Consider the following 15266-nt stretch of genomic DNA (forward strand, 5'->3'; position numbering starts at 1 on the left):
GCCACATAACCCCTGCTGACCTGATCCCTACATTTTGTGAGAAAAAAAAATTAAATATGACAATAAAAAGTCTCCTTCCAAATTAAGTGATTCCTCATCTGAGGTGAAAATCAACCTAGGTAAAGGAATTACGACTCTAAAAGATTATAACAACAAATTCTTAGCAAATAAAGGATAGCACCTTATATCCATTCTGTTCAAAGAGAGAATGGTGTATAATCTGAACTCTGTGCTCAGCAAAGTAATTTACAGAGCAAGTGAGTAATTACTCATTTTTACCTGTCCGTAAAAGACATAGCACCAGATTCTTGATAAGCAAGTTAGCTTTTTCGAATATTATCAGTGCACAAAAAGATGTGGTGGACAACTGAAATATCATAACATATTAAAGTGTGAATGTTTTAACTATTTGAAATCTATATATTTTGCTTTTCTACATAATAAGGCGTACTCTAAGAATGTACCTTAGCAATAGAAATTCTTATTAAGTTCTCTTTAAACATTCCCATTAAATTAGGATTTTCACTCTCAGTTACCACTGGGCTCTTTATTTTGTCACATTTATATATGTGACTACAAGATATTTCTATTACAGGCTAGTAATTTTAGGTTTACCCATTGTTTTTTGAGTGACTTGTCTTTATCAACAATCTAATTCATTCAATCTTTTATATCTACTGGCACAAAGGCAAACAACTTTGAATCAACAGACCAGTATGATCTAAGTGTGAATGGTATTATATCATTTTATCTTAAGGCTCTCTATTTAATGATAATACTTTCTCTGGCACAACCTGTGTTTTTGTGTATGTGTAACCTGACTTGGCAAAAAAAACCCAAACCTCGAACCCGAAACGCAATTAAATATGCTGTTCTCATTAGGCAGCTATCATTCTGTTAAAGTTACATACTATGTTGTCTAGTTCATTGAAATACAGTTTTTAAGGCTCTATTGTATTCATTAAAAGCTAGCATTATTTAGATTTGAATACACAAATACTAATTGTGAGGGCACATAGTTTGAATGATAAATTGTTGGGTTGCTTCATTGTATAAATGATGTTGGATTAGGGTCTAATCCAGTTGAAAGAGTGGACATTCACTGACTTCACTTCAGCTGCTCCCCACTGGAACCTCTGCCACATGTCTGTGCCTCCCACTCCACTGAAATTCAGTTAAAGGTCACACATAACTTGTTTTCAGGCCCTTATCATTCTCCTTACTGGATCCTTATAATAGCTTTCCAAGTGTTCTCCCTGCCACACATGTATAGTCCTTTTTCTTCCCACCCCTACACTCTCCCCTTTTCTAAAATTCAAATCACTCCCATGATTGAAACGTTTTTGTGTTAAAAATCCAGACTTCTTAACCTGAGTTTGGAGTTTACCGATGACTTCCCATTTTCCTAAATCAGAACCCCCTTTCAGCCATTTCAGGGATATGACATGCTGATCATTCATTCCATCTTGAAACACCTTCCCTGAATGGCTTGACATGGTACTACTGTGATTCTCCTCCTACTCCTCTGGCTGGTCCTCTTTACTGGCCTATCTTCTCTCTGGCATTTCTCTAAGTCCTGTGCTTATATCCCTTTTCCTGTAGACCTTAACATTTCCTTAATTATCATGTCTGTAGGAGAGGCTCCCAAATTCACAGCCAAAAGGGTTCCAGATCTCCCTGTTTCCAGGGGCTTTTGGACCATTTTTACATGGATATCTCATCAACAGCTCAAACTATGCTCAAGGAAGGCTCATAGTCTTCCCTCTGAACTAGGTCATTCTATTTCTATCTCTGTTCATGATTCCAGAATTCTCCCTGTTGATTAGTTTCATATCTCCAAATCATTTGACAAGTTCTCCTTTCCCTTGACATTCAAGATTACCTCTACTCTTTCTTTGACTTTTCCCTCCCATCTATTCTGAAACTCCTGGTACTCTTCTTAACTGCTATAAGAGTATCCTTCACTGTCTCCCTCTTCCACATTTTCTGTTTTCAATTCCACTGATGCCGGAGTAATCTTTTAAAAATATCTTTGAGTATATCATGTTCCTGATTAAATGGTTCCAGAATAAAGTCCAAGCTCTGATCACTTCTTGATCTCACCCTAACCCACCTTTTCCATCTCATTTGCAACACGAGGCCCTAAGCTGGAGTCACAAAGGTCACTCGGTTCTCTGAACTGGCCCATTTCTGTGCCTTCTCTCACATAGTTCCCTTGCCTGGAATATCTGCTCTCAAAATCACTTATTTCCCATGTCTGGAATGTCTGCTCTCAAAATCTATCTCTACCTTTCCCCACCAGCCTTTCTCTCACTTAGCTGCAATCATTTCCCACTTCCACTAGGTTCCGTGCAACATTTTATTTATCTGTCAACAATTTAGTTATTTTGTGTAGTTGTTTTATTTCCCCTGCTAGATTGTAAGCAAGATTTCAAGTGGGGTATTCATTTCTAGCCCTCCTCCCTCCACCAGGGACGGGGTCTAGTAAAGTGCTGTGCTTATAAATGTTCTGAAGCGAAAATAATTTTTATAGAGTGAAAGAGAAAATCAAGAGACAGCAGAGTAAAATATGGAGATATGAAATCAGGAAAAGTCCACAGCTCCTGACTTCTACCTAATACTTTCATCCCAGAGCGTACATTTCAGCGTTGCTACCGTTTTACTCAGGAATGTTCTCTCTCTTACTTTCTTATCTCATGATTTAGTAATCAACCACAGTGCAGCTCACAAAGTAAACAGACGGTCGGCAAGTACCAGAGGAAAAAAGTCTGGGTCTTTATCTCAAAGATTTTGGAGGGGTGTGTCAGTACATATTTCATTGAGTCTGAGTTGCAAGGCATTAGCACGGGAGGACTCAGGGTTTCTGATGAGTAGAGCGAAGACATTTTAAAAAGATGAGAATAAACTAAAAGCCATGCAGGTCGTCCTAGGTTCGCCAGTAAAAATAAGTTTGTTACGGAGTAGTAAAATTCAATGACCGCGCAACGAGACGTAGGGGGTTAAAGTAATGTGCCCTTGTAACGTCGGTAATGCCCTCTACGACACTGGTCCTTCATTAATAAGGACTGGGTCTGACTGCACCAACTCTTTTAAAAAGGAAGACACAAATGTCACTCCTTTAGAAAAAAAAATCCTACTGCACCACACTGCAACGTGCGAGCACGGGGACATTTCCACGCGGTCACGAGCCTCTGCAACCACCCGAACACTGGGCCGAGCCGTCCTGGCCATTAGGAACTCGCTTCCAAAAAGCAGTGCTGCATCCCGCGGGGACTGGAGCTTCACCCTGGGAGGGCAGTCCCCAGGCGCAGCCTACAGAGCCCTCCAAAGCGGAGGCTCTCGAGGGAGGGAGTCTCCGGGGGTGGCTGGCACGGACCTCCCTTTCACCCTCTCCAGGCAGTGCACGCGTCGCGCAGCTTATGGCCCCGGACTGCGCTCGGCGCCGCGGCCGCCGGGCCCAGTTCCTAAACCGCCCGAGCCCGCCTCGGGAGTGAGCGCAGGCGCCCAGGCGGCGGGGGCGCGGGCGATGCAGCGTTCTGCCGGAGCCACCTCCCTTATCCCCAGCCCGCCCACGTCCGCGCGGCGGTCTTCCTCGGGCAGGGAAGCTGCCGAGGGCGGGAAGCTACCGGACGACCGGCACCTGCCTCGCGGGGTCGCCCGGCCCCAGACCCTTTCTCTCCCTCCTCGCCGTACCCCTTTCTCTTCCGCCCCCTCCCTTCTCTCCGGGCCGCAGCCCCGCTCCGCCCGGCTCCCGCGGCGACCCGGCCGCTGTGACGTCACTATGCCCCGCCCCCTTGATATAAATAATGGCGTCTCTGGCGCCGCCTTCTCACACTCTCTGGCTCTTCGCTCGGTTGCAGTGTTTCGTTCCTTCGCCTTCTCTGCCTCTTCTCATCCTTTCTCGCTCTCTGCTCTGCGGTGTGACGAGGCTGAATCCTCTCCGCACCCAGCCCTCGCCTTTCTTCTTCTGCCCGCGCTGTTCTATTTCTCTCCTTCGGCCGCCGCCGCCACTGCTGCACAGCTGGTGTCGGTGCCGCGCTTTTCCCCCCACGTCGTCCCCGCAGCCTATGGCCCAGGCCGCCTTGGGTATTTCTGCTCAAGGTAACCACATCCCTCTTTAAAAATTCCGCCTAAAAAGAGAAGACGCTTTACCCGACTCTTTGGGCCGTTATCTCACGTGAGTACCGACCCGAGGGGCGCGGCCGGGGCCGGGGCGCGGGGCCGGCCTCGGGGTGCTGCCGGGTGCCTCCGGCTGGGCCCCGCCGCCCGGTCGGCGTCCCCGCAGCGCCCCGCGGCCGGCCGCCTCGAACATGGCGGATGGCGGCGTGTGTGGCGGCTGCCGGTGCTTCCGCGGTGGCGGCGGCGCGGCGGGCCCGGGCGCCGCCGGGCCGAGCCCGACCAGCTGCTGTTGGGGCGAGGGGGCGTGTGTGTGGGGGGCGCGCGCGGGGGTCTCGCCGCCGGGGGTCGGCGGCGCCTCCGGGCGGCGTGCGGCCCCCACCCCGCTCCCGTGGTGCATTGCTGTTTCCGGGGAGGGGGACGGGCTGCAGCCCTGAGGGGCCTTGGTCCCGCCGCCCGACCCTGAGCGGCGCCGCGCCTTCGCCTCCGGGAGCCTGGCGGGAGCGCGACCGGTTGCAACCGCCGCGGCCTTAGGTTATGAATGGAGCGGGGCGGGCCCGGCGCCGGCCTCCTGTGACAGCTGCCGGAGGAGGACGGGTGCTCGAGGGTGCGGGGAGTGCGGCCCCCCTCTGCTGGAGGAAAGTTGACGCCGCAAGGGGCCAGGCGGCGGGGAAGCCCCGGTGTCAGGTAGCGAGCGAGAGGCCTTTGGCCCCTTCTGGAAGCCTCGGGGCTGCTGCTCCGCCCCCTGCGGCGCTCCTGATTGGGCCGAGTCGCCTTCACTCACCCCAGCCACCTCCTGGAGCCCGAGAATTAGTCACCATGGCTTCGTTTTCCCGGCCACGCCACGATTCCAGGGCAGAGAGAGGGAGAGCGGTAGGCTTGGGTGGCTTATCAAGCAGTGTTTTGGCAGTTAATGGTGCTGTTTTAACCCTTCCCCAATGTATATCCTGAACGTGTGTTTCTTAGGCTAAGCTGCTGGTTCGGCGACCTGAAACGGTCGGGAACACAGTTTACGGCCCCATGTTTCAGCAGATTTAACTGGCTTTTGTGGTTGCCTCGTGGATACATGAAGATGTTTTGTGTCCCGTCGGGTTTCCACCGTTGAACCCCCTGCTTGGATGGGAACCGGAGGACACTTAAGGGAGATAATTGATGTGTGATCAAGGAAAGGTTGATGTGGACGAGCCTGGCAGAAATACAGCTAATGATTATAGGGCAAGGCTCTAACACTCCTTTGATTTCTTTTGCAACTGTAGGAGAGTACAGATGCTGGTTATGAAGGCAAATAAGCCCAGAAGAGTTAGAAGGAAAGATAGGCTCCTGATGATTATAGGTGATATGGTAGGCGCCGGAATCAAGTAATAATCAGTGCCGTCCCTCTTGCCACCCAGGTTTAACTTATAAATTTTCAAACATAACAGAGGGAGTGAAAGAATTGTACCCTCACCTACGTTCAGTAAACACTTAACATTTTCCTTTATTTGCCATTCCACTGTGCGCTCATCAATCTTATGTTTCTATGTATTTTAAAATAAGTTGGAGGGCTTCCTTGGTGGCGCAGTGGTTGAGAATCTGCCTGCCAATGCAGGGGACACGGGTTTGAGCCCTGGTCTGGGAAGATCCCACATGCCGCGGAGCAACTAGGCCCGTGAGCCACAACTACTGAGCCTGCGCGTCTGGAGCCTGTGCTCCTCAACAAGAGAGGCCGCGATAGTGAGAGGCCCGCGCACTGCGATGAAGAGTGGCCCCCACTTGCCGCAACTAGAGAGAGCCCTCGCACAGAAACGAAGACCCAACACAGCCATAAATAAATAAATAAATAAATAAAATGTAAAAATAATAATAATTAAAAAAAAAAAGTTGGAGACACCAGAACACTTCACCCCTCCAACTTCAGTATGCACATATCATTAAATAGAGTTTAATAGGGTAAAATTCACATAACAGCAAAATGTACAAATCTTAAGTTTACCATTTGACGAGTTTGACAGAAAAAAGTAATCCAGACCTTTAACAAAAGATGAGAACATTGCCATCAAACCCAGAAAATTCTCTTTTGCCCCTTCAAACTCCATCCCTCACAACCCACAGAGGCAACCACTGTTCTGACTTTTTACTAACCATATAGCTTAGTTATTATGGAAGTCTATTCTACAACTTCCATAGGCATATACTGTATGCATTGTATTTTGTAAAAGGCTTCTTTAACTCAGAATGTTTTTGATATTCATCCATTCATCAGTAAATTGTTACTTTTAACTGCCAAGTAGTAGTCCATTATATGAATATGTTGCCTGATTTTTTTTTAAACAACTTTATTTTGGAATAATTTTAGATTTATGGAAAACTTACAAAGATAACATGAAGTTACTTTGTACTTCTCACCTCGTTTACCTTATTATAAGAGGTATTGATAGTACATTTGTCAAAATTAAGAAACTGACTTTGATACATTACTCCCACCTAAACTCCAGACTTTCTTTAGATTTCACCAGTTTTTAATGTGCTTTCTGTCCAGGGGCCAATCCAAGATACCACACTACATTTAGTTGTCATGTCTTCCCCAGTCATCTCTGATTTGTGACAGTTTCTCATGTCTTTGACAGTCTAGAGAAGTACTGGCCAGATATCCAGTAAAATGTCCCCAATTTGGGTTTGATATTTTTCTCATGATTGGACTAGGGTTTGGGGTTTTTGGAAAGAATACCCAGAACAACTTGAAAAGTCATTGGTAAAGGCAATGTAAGTTGTTCAGAGAAATACTGATAATTTGGGGGATACTAAGTTTCTGGGTAGTTATTGTCAAAAGTGATGGGAGGTTTTTGGTGATTTATTGGCCAGCTGCTGACGCGGTTAACTCTAGTTCTCCCTGTGCTGTCTGCCAAGATAGTGTAGCAAGGGTCATTCTCTTCAAACAATTGAATTTGATTGCAGTGTTGTACATGATCCAACTGATTGAAACATTCTAAATGAGAAAAATTTATCTTTCCCTTTACCTTCTATTTTTCCATATTTTTATTTTTTAATAAATTTATTTATTTATTTATTTTTGGCTGCATTGGGTCTTCATCACTGTGCGTGGGCTTCTCATTGCGGAGGCTTCTCTTCTTGTGGAGCACAGGCTCTAGGCGCGCAGGCTCAGTAGTTGTGGCGCACGGGCCTAGTTGCTCTGTGGCATGTGGGATCTTCCTGGACTGGTGCTCGAACTCACGTCCCCTGCACTGGCAGGCGGACTCCCAACCACTGAGCCACCAGGGAAACCCTTCATATTTTTATTTAAACTTCTCTTATGGTTTATCGTGACTGTACAGGTGAACATTCAGTTCATCCTGTATGTAAATGGCCCTGTACCCCTTTTATTTATATTAAAGGGTGCCTTTCAAAGTTTAGAGCCTTCATTTCCTACTAGTATCTTTTTCGTTAGGTGGAAATATTTTAGAGATCCTGCTGAAGAACATTCTTGAATGTCTGAAGTGTAATGTTCTCAACATTTCACAGTACTGCTCCTGGGTTGCATTAAGCACCAAAATAGCTATTGATCTATAGTGGGTCGGGGTGGGGTGGGGGTGTGGATGAAAAATGTCTCAGCCAGGATAATTATCCTATTCCTTAGAACAGTTAAGGATAAACTCTGTCTCTGTCGCTAGCGTGAGTCGGCTTTTAATTTACTTTTAAAATTACCTTGGTTTGGGAAGAATTGGAACCTTTGTTTTGGAGTACTTAGTTGGAATCTAACGTGATGATATAGTCACTGTTGCATACTAGTATGGATTTTTGCCTCATTGTCCATAAGTCATTGAGCATGTGAGCAGGATACCCCTAGTAGATTGAAAGAACATTTTACCTCCCCTAAGGGTGCCTCTATCCTGGTTGAGATGAGATATGCTTAAGATGTGTCTAGAGTGCTTCTGAAATCTCAGATTCTTCTAATTCCTAAATTTCATTATTTTTCTGGTTCCCTTCTTACCACCCATCTTCTAGCAGATACTGTCAGGTTGTATTACTTTAAGGTAGCAATCACTGAATTACAAATAGAAGTATAGATGTAGCTGTTTAGGTTAGAGGTGATAAGTCTATCCTGTCAAATCATAATAGGTAAAAACCACTTCTAAAACTTATTTAGCATTTTGTAGTGTGCCAAGCACGTTCACATTCATATGTTGTTCCTAGTGATAGTAGAGTGACTTAGATTAGGAATGAGGAGGAGGTAAACCTTAAGAGGTTACTTGTCGGATATGTAAGGCAGGTCTCAGAAGTTATTTCACATGTGTACTTAGTGTATTAGCTAAGTCACAAAATGTTTTTCTTTTTGATATGTAGTAGGATTTTACACTTAAGCAAAGAAGAACTTAGAATTTGGAGAGTAGAAGAAGGCTTGTGGGTAGTTTCAGACTATTAGATATACATATAAAATCTTGCACACACACCAGGTTAGTGAGGGCACTTGGAGATCTTAAAATTTTAGGCCACTTAGAAGTTTGGGTTTTGGAGGACAAATAAAAGCAAAAATGAAATTCGGTGAAGACTGGAAACTGAGTAGGTAGATAGAGTAACTTGGTAAGATGACCATGACCTCAAATTCTGTCAGTTCTGTACTCTAGCAGCTTGGAAATGCTTATTACATAAAAAAGTACTTCGTACTGTGATAAACCCTTTGAAAACATCATTTTGTGTAATGTGCTTTAATGAAACACTTCAAACTAAAACTTCTTCCCGCACTTAATCTTTACATCAATTTAACCTTCTTGAAGCGCCACCTAACATTTTTTACCACTGGACTTATATACTTTTATTTTCCTCTTTAGGGCGAACTTTCTGACCAAGTATACAACTACCCAGAGGGCCTAGGAGAAGTGCTGTATAGAGAGCAGTTCGACTTCAACGCTGAGCCACCTTGGGAACCTAGCTGATGATAGGGGGGTTCCATCTCCTAACTTGTCCATGTAAGTATTTTCACATCTGCAGAGGGTGAGGGACGGTCTTGTAAAATAGAAGTAAAGGAGAGTTCTTGTTGCTCAGTCTTTTTCAAAACTTGAAATTGTATTTACCACTTATGCCCCACCCCGCCCCCCACCTTTTTTTTTGGCCGAACTGGGTGGCTTGAGGGATCTCAGCTCCCCCACCAGGGCTTGAACCCAGGCCATGGCAGTGAGAGAGCCCGAAATCATAACCACTAGGCCACCAGGGAACTCCCCCACTTACCCTTAAAGTTGATTCAGTTGTATGCATTGTTTACTAGTGGCTGGATCCTTATTTGTTACTATATCTAAGTACATACTGCAGGGTAAGTTTTAGGAAATCTTACTATTCCAGATTTTAATATAAGTTGGAGAGATGGTTTTTGGTTTGTGTTTTTGGAGAGATGGTTTTTGGTTTGTGTTTTAATGAGGTGTGGGTAGTAGTTTATCATGCCATTCAACCATTTAACTTGTTAGATTCAAGTATTTGGAGTATTCAAGTATTCAAGTAAAAAATTCTGCTCTCCATTCCACTCAAACCTCTTCCACAGAGCATGGGATAATAAGAGGTGAATCTTAGTTCTTGTTTTTCTAGTTATGAGCATCTTGCCAAATACAATGTAATTTCTAAGAGTTTATGTTCTTTTTCACAAAAAGACTTTGTATAATACTCACCTGGTAGAAAAACTGGTTGTCTTTAGAGGTATTACTGAGAGATGATACATGCTTATCTCTCAACCGGCTACCTTCCCAAGAGATTTTCAGGGATAGTTTTTGACTATACTTGATTTTCTGTGTATGGATTTAACTTTGAATTTAAACCTCTGTGCAAAATGCAGTTCCACAGTAAACTGTTGTTCGAACTTGTGCTGCTAGATTTGTGTGGTTCATTTAAAATTTTTTATTATTTGTAGATTTCTTGCAATTGAAAGTTGGGTTTTGGTGTTGAGGTTTGGATGTCTTTAAGTGGGCTAGAGACTTGGAGGGAGTAACATTAGAAAATTTCAGGAAAGAGATCTAATTGGATAGCGTTATGTTAAAGCAGACCTTTTCAACACATTTACTGTTAACCTCAAATTACAATTTTAGACTTCTTTTTTTAAGTCTAAAGAGAAAGGGGGGAAACAGTTTATATAATACGAATTCTTGAAAGTTCTACTGACTTGGAACACAGACTGGAGGGTTTCCCGTACTGGCTTTCTCCTAGCTGTGTGAATTTGAGCGAATTGCTTATTTTTTTAATCACAGCTGTAAAATAAAGTTGAACTGGAACAGTTCCTTTAACTGTAAATTGATACAATGATTTCTCTTTTTTTGAGGGTTTTAATCGCCCTTTGTTAATGCAGTGTGTGTGGTCTTTGGAACAGTAGCATTAGCATAACCTAGAATAGAACTGCAGACTCTCAGCTCCACCCAAACCTGAATCAGAAATCTGCATTTTAACCAAGTGGCTTGTATGCATATTAAAGAGAAGTACAGTTGCCACCAGTTCAGTGCCAAGCCAGTTATCTCTTTAATTTTTGTTAGTCATCTATTCTCCTTCCAGCATATCTGATGTTTTCTCCCAAGTTGTCGTAGAGATATAAAACTTTTCTGGGTGGGGTGTAGTTGACTCCATAGTTGAGAGGGGAATAGATTCTAAGATGGAAATTTCATAACAAGCTTCATGTTTTAAGGAAGACCATATTAAAGGATAAGATTTTTATTTCAGGTCTCTTTAATGGAAACCTAACTTAGCATTATATTTTATATTTCTACTGGTGTTTCCTCTTAGACTTGAGAAACATATTAGTGAGCTCATACATTTATAAATGATTCTGCCAACTCAGGGAAAAGTCTTTAAGATAATTAATATTGTAGAACTCAGAAAGTCTATAATTTCCCCCTCTTTTTTTGTTTGTGGAGGTGTAGTGTATATAGGCACAGATAGAAAATGCTAACACTTCATTCTGAAGGTTCCGGCAGCCAAAGTGACTGACTGATTTATTATGCCCAGGTACAGTGTATATTATGTTAAGTGAAACTTTAGTTCTTGGTGCTTTGCTATAAAGCTACAGCCACAATCCCTTATTCAAGTAATTCCAAAATTGAAAAGTTAAAAAAAAATGTATAACTTCCTTGATGTGACTTAACCTGATTGGGGAACAAAAAGTTGACCTGAATCTGAGCTAATTTGAGGCTATTTTTATTTTGACTTATCCCATTTAGTGCTAATATTCCTAATTCTGCTGCCTCCTGGAGAGCGTTAAATAATATATTAAACGTATATATACTACATTGCCATTCTAAAATCAGAAATTTTGAATCCAGAAAGATATCTTGCCCCAAAAGTTTCTTGACTAGAATTAGTAAAGGTGGCAAGAGAAATTCTACATTCCAGAAATGTCCTTAGATATTAATAGCTGTTTGCAGTACTAGACATTGAAATCCTGATATTGCCTGTGGAGCGACAATACTGTTTGGAAAATTAGAAGTCAAAGGATTTAACACACTGGCCTTCATGGAAAACACTTAGCACATAGCATTGCAAAATATATAATTACATGAAGCATGTTATACGTCTAGTACTCCAGTAGGATTTCTGTGCAGGTGGTCTAAGCTCTAGGATTTGGCTTCAGATTTAGGTTTTCAAATCAGGTAACCATCTGAATTTTTAGATAGTTCATTTCATTAAGTATATGGAAACTTTATAAGCTGCTTGCATAGTAAAATTTCTTCTTTTGGATGTGTGTGTGGTGTAATGTGTGAGCACTGTAAAGATATAACAAATGCTTAAGCTTAATAATATCTCAGATTACTGAAGGGCTCTAGTTGTGGAAGAGTTTTTGTGTACGTTTTAAATTTCTTAGACTCTACGCTGCAGTAGTTTTTTCAGTGGGCTATATTTTCAAGGTATTTTAGCTAGAGCTCCGATTATAATTACTGGATCAGCCTAATGGAAAAATTTTAAAGTCTGTTTCAGAAAACTAAATTCTCTTCTAACCAGCTTCTTTTATTAGCAGATCTAGTGATGAAGTCAGATTGAATTAATTATTAACATATACCTTTTAATGTTTTGTTTCTTAGAATAGAAAAGGGATTCAATTAATTGATTTGTCTAAACGGACAAATTTTGTCTAAAATTTTAAATATTCAATTTAAATTACCAATATTTGGTAATTTAAAGATTCTGTGATGTAAGCAAATTCACAGAACTTTTATTAATGGTTGTTGGTGCTCTTTGACCGCGAAGACGAATAAAACTATCATTGAAAACACACAGATTTAGGGACCAGTTTTTAAAGTATGTGTATCCCCTTGGCATGCAAAAAGTAGTATTCAATGGTGCCTCATTGCTTGTGTAAAGTAGCAAAAAAGCATTCTCTATAAGCCCAATGGGAATAATAGGATGTTAATGGATAAAACGGTTTGGGGGACATGGTATTCTTTCTTCAGGCGAATTTAAACTTTTCTGGGGGGGGGGGCCAAATAGATTAGAATGCAGTGTAGACCACTTTTAAAGGGAATAAAATTGTTCTTGCATTTATTACAGAAGATAGTGAGCTGAGAAAGTTAATAGTCACTACCAATCTGTGTATTCCATTACACTCCCTTTGGTCTTAATTTCAGAGTTTTTGAGTTTGGGGTTTTTCTCCTCTGCCCTCAAAAAAGCATTTAGAGACACTTATTTCTTCTGATTAGGAGTAAATAAGATATTGTGTAAACTGTACGTCCTAAGCTATAAAATCTAGGTAAATGGTAGGCTGCAGTTTTAGGCTGGCCATTGTTCAGACCGGCCTAAGGAGGCCGTTGCAAGTGCAATGCTGTCGTGCTGGTAAGGCGTAGAAGACACAGATGCTTTTGTCCTTCACCTCCATTCCAGGGCCATCCATGCACACTGAAGCAGTTTGTCACAACCTAACCGAAACAAAGATTTGGCCATACTTTTTTCTAATCCAGGGAATAATGTGAAGAACATTATGGCATAAGTAGAAAATATTTGTGCAGCGTACTGAGTTGCAAGGATTAGGCTGATGAAGTTCAGCCTGCCCAAACCATACCCAGCCACCATGAGGTCTTAAATGCCTGTAACTGAGTGAGTTGCAACAGGAGCCAAGATGATAAAACCCTTTTGGAATGCTCTGCTCTAAACTTTTCCACCTTTCTTCATTATCTTATGTAAGCACACATTTCATTTCTCTAGGATTTACTTGGTGTGGAGTTTTGACCTTTCTTTCCTTTACTGTTTAGTTTTGTAAACTTGTGAATTGATCTTTGTTACCTTGAGCAAAATTATTTGGGGGTACCATGGTTTTTGTTCTTGTTTTTTTATCTGTGATGTGTGTGGACTTGATCCTTAGAAGTTTAAAATTTTTTTATGAAAACAGCATTCTTTAGAACTGCTCTGTTCAGTACAGTAGCCACTAGCCAGGTAGCTATATAAATTTAAAGAATTCCAATCAAATAAAATTAAAAATTCAGCTGTTCAGTTGCTTGGGCACATTTTGAGTGCTTGGGAATTATATGTGGCTAATGGCTATTGTTTTGGACAGTGACAAAGAACGTTTCAATCATCATAGAAAGTTCTGTTGGACAGCATCACTCTAGGATAATTGTTACTGTGAATGTGAGTGGTATTAGCCATATTAATCTTAAAATATCTGTTAATAAGAATCATAAGAATTACACATTCTCTTCTTTCTCCTTAGGTTTGTCTAATAAACTGTTCTTGACTGTAGGGGCTTTTCAGTTTTATATTCTAGTTGAATTCTTTAGTTGCCCAGCATGTTCTTAAGATCCAGCTCCCTGCTATACTTCGTGTGCTCATACAGACTGAACTTAATATTAGGTTTACGTTGAATATATGACTTCAGATTATTTTTGATCTGTTTCTTTCTTTTGGTGGGGGCTGGCTTGTGGGATCTTTGTTCCCCAACCAGGAATCGAACCCTGACCCACTGCAGTGGAGGCGTGGAGTCCTAACCACTGGACCGCCAGGGAATTCCCTATTTGTTGTTTTTTACTGCAAAGATACTGTGGTGCCCAGTATATAAAGAGCTCCTAAATAAGTATAGTCTCTCCTTAGTTCATCATCTAGGTTCAGCATGGTTTGCATGTTATGTTTGGCATGACCAAGAGTAGGATGGGAGATTCTAGTATGTTCAACATGGATACTGTAGCAAAATAAATAAAACTCAAAATGAGAGAGATTTGCTATCCTGAATTCACGAAGAGCTCTTATAGGTCAATAAGAAAAAGCAAAAAACATGTAGGAAAATGAGCAAAAGGCTTAAAAACAATTTTTCACTAGCAACATAGCAGTTTCACTCCCAGGTGAAGTAGCACACTGCTTGGTTCTTCATTTGTGGATCAGCTAGTTTGCAGACCACAACTTGAGCAGTGTTCCCCTTGGGTACATAAATAACAGCAAGAAATTATATTATGGTGTTTATAAACAATATAGCAAAAAAATGGAACAACCTATAGGTCCTCTTTGGATAAATAAATGTTGTACATCTACAAAGAATAGTACACAGCAATGAAAATTAATGGACTCCAGTCCCATCTATCTGTGTGAAGGAATTGAAATTATAAAGTTGAGCAAAAGACGTCATAGTAGGAAAACAACAGTGACTCCATTCATGGTTCAAAACCAGTAAAGCCGATGTTTTAGGGGGCAGATAGAGGAATAAAAAGATTAAATAACAAGGGAATGATGATTGGAAAAGTCTGAACATGCTTATTCTAGAGGAGATGCAACCACTGCTACCTGGTAAAGATGTTTAGGGGCTTCTGAGGTATTCAGTCTTCCTTAACCTGGTGTTTACTGCAGTCATTGTAATGGACACATGCTTTATATAATAAAAGTAAATTTTCCTCTTGGTGAAGTGGCAGTGAGATCTGCCCTAGGGTAATCAAAATAGTAGTTAAGTGCATTTGTTTAAAAGGTTATTTCCTGTGCTGCACCAGGAAAACTAGAAAGCTTGAAATAATATGGTTATGTATTTGCTGCTGTTTATGTTGCATTATAATAGTTATCTGTAATGTTACTACATTTTAATTACCATAGGGATTTACATATTTCACTTCTGTACAGGTACATACTTGTTGCAGAAGAAATTTAGTCTTCACATCAGATAGTCAAGACACATTTTTTAAGAGAGCCTAATCTTGTCAATTTCACTTGCAAAAGTATATTACTATGAAAATCCT

At 41.7% G+C, this 15266-nt stretch overlaps 1 protein-coding gene across 4 annotated transcripts in view; it reads left to right on the forward strand.

The window, feature by feature from the left end:
• Positions 1-3820: 3820 nt before the first annotated feature.
• Positions 3821-15266, forward strand: part of AZIN1 (antizyme inhibitor 1) — a 30140-nt gene continuing 18694 nt past the window's right edge. For all 4 annotated transcript variants that reach the window (XM_059901579.1, XM_059901578.1, XM_059901581.1 and 1 more), the window contains exons 1-2: positions 3821-4177; positions 8922-9059. The gene's annotated coding sequence lies outside the window, so the exon portion shown is untranslated. The remainder of the gene's footprint in view (positions 4178-8921; positions 9060-15266) is intronic.

The sequence above is a fragment of the Balaenoptera ricei genome, chromosome 17, assembly GCF_028023285.1.
Source record: "Balaenoptera ricei isolate mBalRic1 chromosome 17, mBalRic1.hap2, whole genome shotgun sequence".
NCBI lineage: Eukaryota > Metazoa > Chordata > Mammalia > Artiodactyla > Balaenopteridae > Balaenoptera > Balaenoptera ricei.